Source organism: Peromyscus maniculatus, chromosome 8, assembly GCF_049852395.1.
Source record: "Peromyscus maniculatus bairdii isolate BWxNUB_F1_BW_parent chromosome 8, HU_Pman_BW_mat_3.1, whole genome shotgun sequence".
In the NCBI taxonomy this organism is placed as follows: domain Eukaryota; kingdom Metazoa; phylum Chordata; class Mammalia; order Rodentia; family Cricetidae; genus Peromyscus; species Peromyscus maniculatus.
In genome coordinates, this window is record NC_134859.1 from 7,161,900 (window position 1) to 7,175,795 (window position 13,896).

The 13,896-nt window shown below is 47.9% G+C and overlaps 1 long non-coding RNA gene across 2 annotated transcripts; it reads left to right on the plus strand.

Annotated features, from left to right (window-relative positions):
* Nucleotides 1-2,840: 2,840 nt before the first annotated feature.
* Nucleotides 2,841-8,106, plus strand: LOC121831605 (uncharacterized). 2 transcript variants are annotated; one of them, XR_006075119.2, is made up of 5 exons: nucleotides 2,841-3,003; nucleotides 3,193-3,512; nucleotides 5,550-5,637; nucleotides 6,455-6,538; nucleotides 6,764-8,106. It is a non-coding gene; the product is annotated as an uncharacterized LOC121831605 (long non-coding RNA). The 2 variants fall into 2 exon arrangements; XR_013053090.1 differs by lacking the exon at nucleotides 3,193-3,512.
* The last annotated feature ends 5,790 nt before the right edge of the window (nucleotides 8,107-13,896 follow it).

A 13,896-nucleotide genomic window follows, 5' to 3' on the forward strand; every position in this document is an offset into this window, starting at 1 on the left:
TCACTGCTAGTCCTCTAGGGGTTTCTGTGCAGACTGTGAGTCTCGACAGAGGATGGATGAGGCAGGCTCATCTGGTCTGTGTCTAGACACTTTATTACCCTAGCTTGCTGTAGAAATTCTGAGAAAGTGCTTCTCCACAAAACTTCAGGCTCTGGGTGATGGACATGGGCCAAGGGGGCTTACCAGTGTAACCACTGAGGCCCTCTGATAGGAGATGTGGATAATGGGAAAGGCTGCATGATGGCGCAGGGGCGTATAGGAAATGGTACTGTCCCCTCTGTTTTGCTGTGACCCTAAAGGGCTGTAAAGATAGTCTAACAAAAACCAAAACAACAACAATTCCAGGGTCTGGGAGAAGCCCGGAGGTGGATTGCCCAGAGGCTAGCTCATTGGCACCAGCGATCAGCCGTGGTGTCCAGTGGGGAGACCAGGGCTCACAGGGGCCTCAGACATTCACTCGACTGAGCTGGAGATCAGTGGCCTAGTTCTTGGAGTCTTGATGGCACGTGGCCGAATGTGGCCTGGGGTGCTCTGAGGACACCGACTGGCTGCTTAAGCTTCTTCTCTGGCCTTGCATTCACAGATATACCTCTGGAGGGCAGCGGTACAAAGAGAAGCCTGGCATCCTGTAGGCCAGCCCCAGCATGCCTGATCTGTCACGCACAATTTGTTTTTCCTTAAAGCCTTCTTTCAGTGACCTGCTTTTTGATTCCCCTGGCCTTGTGTTAGCGCAGTGTTAGGATTTTAGTAGAGGGACAGAACCCACAGAATGAATGTATTTTCTTTCCTAAGGGTGTTTATTTGATTGACTTGAACAATATTAACTGAGTAGTCCAACAATACCATCTGCACATTGGAGAGGCCAAGAACCCAGTAATTGCTCAGTCTATGAGGCTGTATGCCTCAGCAGTGCTAGTCTGGTACTGAAGGCCTGGGAAATTCCTGGAGATCAGCAGAAGTAGATGAATTTGACAGCATGATTTGAAGGCAGACAGGCAAAAACCCGAATGTTTTCTCTTTGGTCTCCTTATATATGGGCTGCTAATGGAAGGTCCCACTCACATTCGGGTGGCTCTTCCCATTCTAACCATCCTAACTAAGAAAATCCCTCCCAAGTGTGTCCAGAGGTATGCCTTTCAGTTGACTCCTGCTCCAGTCACACTGACAACAAAGGACAGATGAACACCGTTAGAATCCCTGCTCTGCTTTTGACTTTGGATCTGACTGTGCAGCCCAAGTTCCCTTGAACTTTCAGTGTTTTTGCCCCTGCCTCCCAAGTAGTTGTGATTGACGGGTCCATGCTGCTGTGCCTGGGAAGTCTTTGCTGTTGTAGTGACTTTGCCTCAGTCACTCATTTCACTGGAGGCCGCCTAGCTTTACAGAGTAAGGCTGTTTATTGAGCTAGCCGGTATGGAGCTAGCCGGTATGGAACCCACAGGAGATGGGTTCTGGAGAGGGCCCTTGGCTGCACTGTGTTATGGTGGGTGGTGATGGCAGGAACACGTGGGGAGAAAGCAGCCCCATTTCCAACAGGAATCTAGAGTGGGGAGCATTCTTGGGCTTGCTCCTGGTATGAAAACCCTTCTCAGAATGCCAGGTTTGTGATTGGATGCTGAAACACTTGCCTAGCTTTTGTGAGGTCCTGGGTTCTATTCACATCACCACATAAACAAACCATCAGAGGTACTCAGTTCCTTGAAGGGCACACCCTTGGGGACCTGAGTCTTCCGACCTCTTCAAAGTCCACCATTTGAACATTCACATTGGATCAAACTTCCGACACAGGAACCCATCAAGATACATCATATCCAAAACCTTAGTACTGTCCAGAGTGTCCTTCATCTCTGACATGTGAGTCACTGTAAGTCCATATACAGTTAGGGCTCATGGAGGATAGAACCATGACACATAAAATATTTCCATAGCTCAACCTCTAAAAATTGTGAGAGTATTATCCAAAGAGGACTTTGGAAGGAAAGCTAAATGAAGGCTTTTGAGATGGAGAGATTTATTGGATGCTATAGGGGGCTGAATGGGATCCTAGGAACATTAGAGTGAGGTGAGTGAGTCAGAGTGATGTAAGGATGGACCAGATGTCAGAGAGGAAATTTCAGAGTGAGGATGAACTGCAGTTCAAAAGGAGATGCTGGATAAGGCTGGACCAGAGGTCAGAGAGGATATAATGCTTGCATATAAAGTGAGCCAGAGGTCAGAAAGGAGAGGCTGAAGAGGGTGAGATGTAGGTCAGAGAGGAGGAGATGCTGGGTTAACTTTCTCTGCCCTTCCTCCCAACTTCTCATAGCTCTCCCATAGGAAGAAGGGCCAAATTCATTTCTTGTCATCTGTCCTTGCAGAGCCTGGCTGGGGAAGGCATGCGGTGTCCCTGGGGGCTGGCTGCGTCAAGGCAACAGGATCCGGCTGGGTTCTGATTCCAGTCCTCCACCTGCCATCCCTGCGGCGTGCAGAATCTTGATCAGTGAATTTCTGGCATGGGCTCCTTTGGCCCAGCTTAAGAGGGCCTTAGGGAGCTGGCGGGAGGCAGTGCTGGGTACTGATGTGGCACTTCTGGCATTAGCTGTATGTAGAGACATAGGACTCCTCTAGAATTGTAAATACTTTCAGGAGGAGATGGTGCCCACTGGCTGCTGTCCAAGGTTCTGGAGTAGGAGCCAATGTCAGACCTAATTGCTCATTTTAATACCTGGGCACCTGCGATGGCTTTGAACTCCGAACCAGCCCTGGGGTTGAATGTCAGCTCATATTTCAGTAGCTGTGTGAACTTGTTAGGTCACAGTCCAAGCTCATAACTGGATAATCATTGACCATCTGCTCCCATGGGCCACAGAACTCAGTCAGCTCTTTGCTACTCTTTCTAGATCATGGTCTTGCAGCCTTGAGGTCTGGAGCACCTTCACACTGACAGAGGAACTGAGGCTCCATGAGGCTCCTGACTTGCTGGAAATCCAAGGCCAGGGACAGGCAGCCAGCCTCCTGAGGCCAATGGTGAGTGCAGATGCTGCAGATCTAACAACGGCCACAGCTGCTTCCCGGACTGCTGTGCTGACTCGGCCAGTGCTGCAGTGGGTATCTGGGATACAGCAGGCATCTTCTTTTGGGCCCTCCTCCTTCTGTCTTCTCTTCTCCTCACTCGCCTCCCCCTCCATCTCCCCTCTCATTCTTTCTTTCTTTCAGTAGGGTCTCCTGTAGTTCAGATTGTCCTCCAATTCTATGGCTGTGGATGACCTGGAGCTCCTGATCCTCCTGCCTCCACATCCTGAGTGCTGGGGTCACAGGTGTGTCTCACCTGTGATTTTGGGGATGGAAGCCAGGCTTTTTACCTGCTAAGCAAGAATTCCAGCCATGGAGCCGGCATCTGCCACCGGCATTTTCACTGTACGGCGGGTGTGGCAGTCATCTCCATCTTTGTCACTTCAACCACTATTGTCCCCGATCTTCAGCGTTATGGTTATTCCTGAGCACCCCCCTCCTTCCTCCACCTCATTCAGGCCCAGGTAAGGCAGACACTGACTCCGGAGTGTGCATGTGTTCAAATGACTCAATGACTTGTCTGTCATCCTTCTGACCATAATCTATTTAAATAGCACTTGTGCCACTCCCAGATCACCTTCAAGTCCACGTACCATCATTCTTCACCTTCTCTGTGTCCCCAGGCACCTGTTAATTAGCTGGCCTCTTCTGGGTCATTTTACACGATTCCCTTATTTTAATTTTATGTGCATGGGTGATTTGCCTGCATGTGTGCATGCCTGGTACCTGAGGAGGTCAGAAGAAGGCATCAGACACTCCGGAACTGGAGTAACAGATAGTTGTGAGCCATGGTGTGGGTACTGGGCACTAATTCTGGGCCCTCTGCAAGAGCAGCAAGTGCTGTTAATCACCGAGTCATCTCCCTGGGCCTGCGATGTCTTTTGACATTGTCTTCCTGCACTTGGAATGACGGTGTTTCAATTCACCCGTGCTGTGCCATGCACATGTCAGCATTTTGTTTGCTTTCCTAGTTGTAGAATGTTCCATTGCTCAGGCAGACCAGTTTCTTTACATGGCTCAGGTAAAGGGCTTAGAGTTGCTTATACTTTACAATCCCAAACATTGTATCCCTTTACAGAAGAAGCATGGTGGTCAGAGGGGAACAGTTTTCTAGTGTCATTCAGCTAACATGTGACGGGGGTGACATCTGAAGTGAGGGGTTCTCCAGTGAGAACCTCAAACGTGCCGGTGAGAGCATGCTACTCTGTGTTGACTGATCAGCTCTTACATATTAGTCTGACTTGATGCTACTGGAATACAAAGGCATGGAGCCAGCTCAACATTCCAGGTGTGCCTCTAGGTTTAGACAGACTCTTGTCTGCATCCTGCCTCCTTTACTTGAGCGCTGTGTGATGTCCATCCACTTGTCAACCTCTCTGAGCCCTAGTGTTCTCACCTGTAATGGACTTGTATTAGTGGACTTTTTTTCATAAGATTGATGTAACGATTCATAAGGGAGATTCCCTGGAGGTGCCTGCCACATTGTAATGTTCCAGCACATTGACTAGCTGTTGTGGAGCAGGGCGGGGGTGGTGGTGGTGGAGGTAATGCTCAATAGATAAGCTACGTGATGCGCAAATAAAAGCACCAGAGTTCAGATTCCCCAGAACCCAGGGAAAGCTGGATGTACGAACACCATCTGTAATTCCAATGTTACCATGGAGAGATGGGGGGCAGAGATGAGAACCTCAGAAACTCCAGGGCCGGTGAGTGCATCTGGCTTATGCTGTGATGAATAGCAAGAGGCCCTGTATCAAACAAGGTGCAAGGTGGATTGATGTTTGAGGTCATCCTCTGCCCTCCTCACATGTGCCTCGACATATGTACACCTATATTAACCCTGTACTCACGAACACACACACACACACACACACACACACACACACACACACACACACACATGCTGCTGGCGTGAATTTCTAGAAGAGGACTTTTTTAAAGCTCTTCTTACAGATGAGTAAACAAAGGCTCAAAGAGGCAACTGGTTCTGGCTCTACTCTGAGCTCCTCCCATCTGTCTGTGTCTCCTGCCAGCATCTTTTCTCTGGACCATTCAATTTGGGAAAGCCTCTGGAATGGAGAGGAAGTAGCTCCAGCCTTGTTTGCTGGCATTACAACAGGCATGTGATGGGAAAATGGGATGTAGGTCCACGATCCCTTTTTATTCCAAGGTGATTACATCATACAGTTCATGGACAGTGTCTTCTCTGGAGTCTCTAATGGACAGGGAAGGCTCAAGCTGAAACAGCTATGTGTGGGTTCAGGACTTCAGAGTCCAGCTGGCCAGCAGCACATCATGACCTCAGGCACACAGAGTGTGGCAATCTTAACAACCATGTAGACATCCTGGCTATAACTCTTAGAAACCTCAGTTAGCTTCTGATGGGTTTACCACATAAAGTAGGCACTATGCTTGCAGTAAGAGGCCTTTCTCTGGGTGTGTGTGTGCAGAGTTCATTTATTCATTTCCTAAGTCAACAAATCTTTATCAAACATCTACAGTGTGATGTGGACAAGCCTAAAAGCCAATGTTATGAGCTGGATAAGATCAATGTCATCCCTGTCTGATCAATTCACGGTGCATCCAGCTGTAAGTACCAGACACCCTAAGATAAGGGGCTTTTTTAATGCTCTAATGGAGTTTTGGGGTGGGCATTTCAAGGGTGGGGTAGCTCTTCAATGGTGTTTTCTGTTTTGCCAATCGAATGATGGTTTGTTCTAACGGTTGCAAAATGGCCACCATACTTCCTGAAATTACATTAATATTCTAACTAGACAAAAGCCCCCTCTTCTGATTGATTGATTAATTGATTATGTTTTTTGAGGCAGGGTCTCATTCACACCAGGCAGGCCTCCCTCAAGCTCTCTGTAGCTGATGATGACCTTGAACTCTTGATCCAACCAACTAGTTAGCCAAACAACTAAAAAGCAAACCCTTCCCTGCTCCGTGTTCCACAGACCATCCTCTTTCCTGGTTCTCCAGGGCAAGTTCTTTTCATCAGCTCCTCCATCCTCCAGGGAAGAGCAACTGCTTCTCATCATCTGTCTTCTGGGGAAAAATACCTGTTTCCTAAGAATTAAGGGCAGAATCATTTGTTCTTGAAAAAAAAAAACCCAACAACTAAAAATTCAGGAGTCACAGGTTTTCTAATTAATGACTTTTGTCTTCTTTCCTTCCTCTTTATTTTTTATTTTGTGCAGCGTTAGGAGTTGACCTGAGGCTCCACACAAGCTAGGCTAATGTTTACTCTCCAACTTCCTCTACTTAAAACAAAAATTGAGACAGGCTCTTGCTAAGTTGCCCACGCTGGCCTTGAACTTATGATCTTGGCTCAGCCTCCAGCACAGTTGGGATGACAGGCCTGCACCACCAGATTGATCTTAGTTACTTTTCTTTATATTTATAGGAGCCATGTCAGAAGAAGAGGCCACGAGAATGAATAACTTCCCTGGCATGTGCCTATCTGGTCTATCCTGTCCCCTAAATGCCTGTAAGAGCCTTATACTTGCAAACCCAAGGCAAGGGGCCTTTGTGTTTTGTGTGTGTGCAGGTGTGTGTGTGTGTGTGTGTGTGTGTGTGTGTGTTTGTGTGTGTGTGTGTATCAGGTGTGTGTGCAGATGCAAGTATGGGTGAGTGTATGTGCACAGATGTGCATTGACTAGAGGACTTCCTTGGATGTCTTTTCTCAGGCACCATCTATCTTTTCTTTTGACAGGGTCTCTCATTGGCCTGGAGCAGGCAAATTAGGCCATGGATCCCCAGGATCCACTTGTCTGGCTTCCCCAGGACTGGGATTACAAGCACACATCTCCACTTTTTTGTTTTGTTTGTTTTTCCCTTGTCAGTTCTGGGGATTGAATTCAAGCCTTCACACTTACCAGGCAAGCACTTGACCAGCTACACTGTATCTCCATTAAAAAAAAAATTATTTAAGGCAGAGCATTATGTGGTCTCCAACTTGCTATATAGCTGAGGATAACCTTGAACTCCTAATCCTCTTGCTTCTTCCTGGGATTATGGGCACACACTACCATGCCTGGCTGTAAGAGGAACAGGGATCGGAAGCGTCTCACTTGCTGGCTTGTTGCCAGCTCCCCCGACCCCACATCATTCCACCTCTGGAATGTTTGGCTCCACCAGGTGGTAGTGGAGCCAGACATTTCAAGAACACTGCAGTCTAAGGAGTCAGTGGTTTAAAGGCCCATAGATGAGAAAGACTTTCATAAGTCCAGGAAGCTCAAAGACTGTGTGTTGTGATGCTAGAGGAATGAGCCAGGATTGGAGTTGCCCATGTGCTCTGGTCCTGCCACCCCCTCCCCGCCCCCACCAAGTGAAAGGCACTCCAAGGTCGTGCTAGGAGAGAGCACTGGGCGGGAAGACCTTGTCTCTCAAGTCCAGGGGTTTAGTTGTCATTAGAGGTGCATGCCCGTGTTCATTTCCTTATGGACAGGCAGACTTTCCAGATGGAGGAAACTCAAAGGAACCTTCTTATTCTGGACGAGGGGGTTACAAGCTGCAGACTCATGGGAGCAGGGGAGAGTAACTAAGCCACAAGCCATGACCATTTCTGCCTCATCAGCTCCTTGGATCCAGAGAGCTACAGCTGGCCGGAGTCTCTGCAGATCAGGTCTGGCATGTGTGCTTGCTTGACTAGTGTTCTCCCCAAATTCACAGGCTCCAGAACCCCAGAACACAACCATGGCAACAACACTTTCGACTCTAATGAGTTCAGATGAGGTCACAGGGTCAGGTAACCTCATACAAAGGCTGGACACCAGGAAGAGGGCCCTGTGATTGGAGGGATGCTGCCAACCAGAACTTTACAGATAGGTAAACTGAGGCTACCAGAAAAGTGATCTACTCAAGTTCATGTGCTGGTAAGCAAGAAGAACAGCCAGGCATGAGTCCTGTTGACTCAAACATATGATTTTTGGTGATGCTCCGGGCTTCATGTTGAAAGACCAACTTCTCTGTGATGGACGTAGGATTCTCTAGCAGGAAGACCTGGCAGAAGGAATGTATATCACATGAGGGGACTTATTAAATTGTCTTACTTGGTACGGGCTGGGTAGATTAACAATCCCATCTTCTACACCAGAGAGACTCAGAATCCAGTAACAGCTCAGTCCCACAAAGCTGCATGTCTCAACAATCCCAATCTAGCAGTGAGGGGCCTGGAGATACCTTGAAGCTGGGTTCTGATGTCAGTGAATAATGGTAATGCGGCGGCGGCGGCGGCGGCGGCGGCGGCGGCAGCAGCAGCAGCAGCAGCCGCCTCACCAGAGGAAGCCCAGGCAGGCAGGCAGGGCACTGTTTTTTGCTCAGATCTCTTTTCCTCTTTACATTTGCTCTCACAGCTGGGCGGGGCTACCCCACCCCTTCCCCTCAGCTAACCCTCCCCTCAGTGCCCTCACAGACCCACTCACAAGTGATTCCAGATCTAGACAAGTTGATAATCACGGTTAGCCATCACAGTGTCTGTCCTGACATCCTCCCCTTCCTATTAAAGCATCTCCCGGGTCCATTGTTAGTGGTGCACCCCACATACTGTGATGTCACCGGTAGACCTTCACCCACAGCAGTTCATTTCCTCTCTGTGTTGTCCTTCTGGGGTTGGTGAGGAAACCAGGGCTCAGGGAATCAAGTTCTCAGTGCTCACACAGCCTGTTGGATGCTGATTTAAGACACAGACCAGCTTCTGGAATCCATGCTGGGCACTGCTCTCCAGTGCTCCATCCCTGACCAGCAGGGTGCCTGGTACCGGTATTTGGCTCCTGTGTCAGGAGTCAGCATGTTTGATCAGGGCTCTGTGGTTGACTGGCTGAGTCATGATGCTATACAGCATTTGATATGACCCACTCCAACATACACATCAGCGTTATTAAGAACATCACTGACTGTTCCTTTCAGAGTGACTGGGCACAGTTCAGCTAGATGATGTTAAAATCCTCAGGGGAAAAGGGATTTTTCAAAGCCTTCAAAATTATCTTTGCAGAGAAACCTTCAAGAGTGTTTTCTACAGGTGAGGAGCGTGGACACCCACCAGGGGACATGCCCATGCTAGACATGGGGGGTCCCTAGTGGCTTGACCCGTGACTGTCCATGTTGTCGCCTCTGGTATATGTGTCTTGGTTTTCTTACTGGAGTCAACTGGGTTCATCATGTAAAATGCAGAATAACTAATTAAGTTCAAACTTCAGACAAACTACACAACACTTTTTTTGTTGTTTGGTTTTTTCCGAGACAGGGTTTCTCTATGTAGTATTGGTGTCTGTCCTGGATCTTGCTCTGTAGACCAGGCTGGCCTCGAACTCACAGAGATCTGCCTGGCTTTGCCTCCTGAATGCTGGGATCAAAGGTGTGTGCCACCACCGGCCGCCAACACAACATATTTTAAAAGTATATCTCAAATATATTATTTTGTGAGTAATTGGTGTGTTGAGATAGGGTTTCATATAACCCAGGCCAGCCTTGAACTCCCTTTATGTTGGAAGCTGTCCTTGAACTCCTGATCTCCTGCCTGGTGATGTCTCTAATGAGAATGATGGTAACTGTGTGGCCGAGTTTAGAAGCAAACAAAGCTGGGGGTGTGAATATGGCTTAGTGCGTAAAGTGCTATTGTGTAAGGACCTATTTTAAATCCCTTTACACCCATGCAAACCCTGGGCATGGTGGAGCACACCTGTAACCCCAGGGCTGGATGGGGAGCAGAGACAGGTGGGTCTTTGGGACTCACTGGCCAGGCAGTCTAGCTTAAATGGTGATGTTCAGATTCATTGAGAGAGGACCTTTACATGTACATGTACATTCATAGGTGAGCACATACACACACACACACACACACACACACACACACACACACACACACACACACATCAGTGGTGACAGAGAGGGTTCTGGAAAAATAGTTTGCAGAATAAGAAGATGCCATTTTGCAGTTGATAACTCCATTAGCTTGCAACTATGTATCCAAGTTCACAAGGATAAGCTGCTGTCACAAGAATAAAGATCTGTGCAACTAAGACCACCTCTTTAGGGGTTGCTGATGGGCAGGAGGCTCATGTAGGGAGTTGTGGGGAGATGTGTCAGATAGGCAGGCAGTGGTCTGATCATAAATTGCAGGGTGGTTACAAATTTCAGGGGAGGGGCCTATTTTTCTGATTTGTGGGCTGCTGCTATCTACAAGTTGTGTTCTAGGTTCTGTAAATCTGAAGAAAAGCAACCGATTAAAAGGTCTTATGACTGATGTCCTCCCAAGGACAGTTCATTCTGCTGTGATAGCTTGGAGTACAAAAAGTGTCTTTGATGCAGGGGATGGGAAAAGATAGAAAGAGGTTTCCCCCGCCCCTCCCGGAGGACCAGGGAACACAGAGAAGAGCCACTTGCCTCAGAGGACCGGAGAGATAACCTATGTTGAGGAGCAGTGTTGGACTCATCAGGTGGCCTTAGTCAGAAGTGTCCTTTACAGCAAAGCCGGTGGGAAACTAGAAACACAGTGTCCAGCTGTGTGACTTCCAGAGCCAGTGACTTTTACAAAGCCAACCAAGGGCAAGCGACATTGAGGATTGAATTACGGCTTCAGCACGCTGATGCTGCTGAGGATGAAGATGGGGGTGAGAAGGATGAAGGTTAAGAAGGCTTTGGGAATGAGAAAAGCAATGACAGCATAATTCTCCACATTAACGCTGTCCTGATCGATTCTAACCTTTCAATGTAAAACACAACATACACTTTCTTGTTCACCATGTTACTAGGCTAGCCCAAGTCACAGGATCCCTCGCTTCTTCTAGTATGTCTTCCCAACTCCTCTTAATTGTTTTTTTTGTGTTGTATGTGTACATGTATGTGTGTGTGCACATTCTTCTACATGCCATGGAAACGGTGTGGGGGGGGGTGTGCGCAGGGATTTCAGGTGTACACTGCTTTGTTGTTTTTAGGCTGGGTTCTCTCTAAATCTGGAGTGAGGCTGGCGATCAGCAAGCCTTGGAGATGGGCAAGCCTTGGAGATTCACAAGCCCTGCGATCGGCAAGCCCTGGAGATGGGCAAGCCCTGGCGATCCTTCCACCTTTGACCTTCCCACCCTAAGCTGGGGTTACAAGTGCATGTGACTGCGTCTGGTTTTAATGTGCATTCTGGGGATTTGAACTCAGATCCTCAAGCTTGTACAGCAGGGCTCTCACCTGCTGACCCACCTCTCCTGCTCCCTCACCTCCTCAGCTGTTCCTGCTTCTTGCCATTCAGCGCTATACACTAATAGCACAGAGACTGAGGGTTTGGGGCCCCCCACCATGTAAGTTAGAACATTTCAGGTTCCTGCTTTAAACTGTCCAGGGATTTAAACTTTCCATCCTGGGTGCTCTGAAACCCCAAGTCCCCCTCATGAACCTGCAGAGCTGTACACCATTGCCCTCCACCCCCATCTCCCTCTTCTGTGCCTCTTTCTCTCACCGATTCTTTATATATATATATATATATATATATATATATAATTTTACAATACCATTCAGTTCTACATATCAGCCATGGGTTCCCCTATTCTCCCCCCTCCCACCCCCTCCCCTTATCCCCAGCCTACCCCCCATTCCCACCTCCTCCAGGATAAGTCCTCCCCCGAGGACTGCGATCAACCTGGTAGATTCAGTCCAGGCAGGTCCAGTCCCTTCCTCCCAGACTGAGCCAAGTGTCCCTGCATAAGCTCCAGGTTTCAAACAGCCAACTCATGCAATGAGCACAGGACTTGGTCCCACTGCCTAGTTGCCTCCCAAACTGATCAAGGCAATCAACTGTCTCACCTATTCAGAGGGCCTGATCCAGCTGGGGGCCCCTCAGCCTTTGGTTCATAGTTCATGTGTTTCCATTCATTTGGCTATTTTTTTCAATAATTGAGTAAAACTGAAATTTATTATAAGCCACAGTCGTCCTAGGGACCTCCATGCTATCTATATATATAGCCTCTATGGTTCTATGGGTTGTGGTCTGATTGTTCTTTATTTTATATCTAGAATCCACCTATGAGTGAGTATATACCATGACTGTCTTTCTGGGCTTGGGTTACCTCACTCAGGATGATTTTTTCTAGTTCCATTCATTTGCCTGCAAATTTCATGCTTTCATTGTTTTTCTCTGTTAAGTAGTACTCCATTGTGTATATGTACCACATTTTTTTCATCCATTCTTCTGTTGATGGGCATCTAGGTTGTTTCCAGGTTCTGGCTATTACAAATAGTGCTGCTATGAACATAGCTGAGCATGTATCTTTATGGTATGAATCAGCATTCCTTGGGTATATGCCCAAGAGTGGGATGGCTGGGTCTTGAGGTAGTTTGATTCCTAATTTTCTGAGAAACTGCCATACTGATTTCCACAGTGGTTGTATAAGTTTACATTCCCACCAACAGTGGAGGAGTGTTCCCTTTGCTCCACATCCTCTCCAACATTGGTTGTCATTGGTGTTTTTGATCGTAGCCATTCTAACAGGTGTAAGGTGGTATCTCAGAGTCGTTTTGATTTGCATTTCTCTGATGATGAAGGATGTTGAGCATTTCTTTAAATGTCTTTCAGCCATTTGTAGTTCTTGTTTTGTGAATTCTCTTTTTAGCTCTTTAGCCCATTTTTTTAATTGGACTGTTCAGTACTTTGATGTCTAGTTTTTTGAGTTCTTTATATATTGTGGAGATCAATCCTCTGTCAGATGTGGGGTTTCTCACCGATTCTTTCAGCGTCTCTGGAATGTACCCAAACTGACACACTTCTATAGCATGATAGGCTGGTGTCTCGTCCATGTCTCAGGATCAATGTCACTTCCTCAGAGACTGAGACCTCCCTATGGTTACTCACCCCCACCACCATCCCTTGGGATGTTCTAAGCACACTTTAATGATCCTGGGCTTGACCATAGCCTGTTCACTTTTGGATGTTAGCATGATGTTCTTTAAGAATGTATCGCAGCAGTACCAAGGGTTTGACCCCTCAGCCATGAGGGCAGCCTGAGGGTGGCTGAGAGCTGCAGCCCCCAAGGCAGGCTAGGTCTGGCTCTTAGAACCTGCTTCCTTCACTGCCATATGCCGCACACACATGAGTATTTTCTCCGGTGTCTTGCATGAGAAGGACTGGGAAGTCTAGGTTGTGTTTGGGCTGCTTATGCCTTCCTCCTCAACCTGGGCCCTTGTTTCAGACTCACTGGTGTTGCAAGTCTTTCTTGAAGGAATGGAAGGTTTATGCTGGCTAAGAACATGGTAAGGTTGTTAAGAATGCTGATGATGGTAAAGAGAATGGTAATGAGGTTTGTCTGCCTCCGGTAATGGTGGTGATGAAGCTTATTTTTGGTGATGGTGGGGTGAGGGTGGGGATGGTTGTTGGTGATGGTGGTGGGGTGAGGGTGGGGATGGTTGTTGGTGATGGTGGGGTGAGGGTGGGCATGGTTGTTGGTGATGGTGGGGTGAGGGTGGGGATGGTTGTTGGTGATGGTGGGGTGAGGTTAGGGTGGGGATGGTTGTTGGTGATGGTGGGGTGAGGTTAGGGTGGGGATGGTTGTTGTTGTTGGTGGTGGGGGGTGAGGGTGGGGATGGTGGAGGTAATGATTATGGGGTGAGAGCAATGGTAGAGATGGTGAAGGTGGTGGTAGTGGTAATGGCGGTGGTGGGGTGGGGGTGATGGAGGTGGTGGTGGCTGTGATGATGAAGACTTTGGTGACAAAGAAAATAGATTCACAGAACCTGGCCTTCCCTACTTCAAAGAATTTTTTTTTTTTTTAAACAAAAAAACCAAATCTGCCTTTTTCCTTTGTAGCCAGTCCATAAAAATTACTTGAAGGTGGATTTTGGAATCAAAATCGTTTCAGGAGAAGG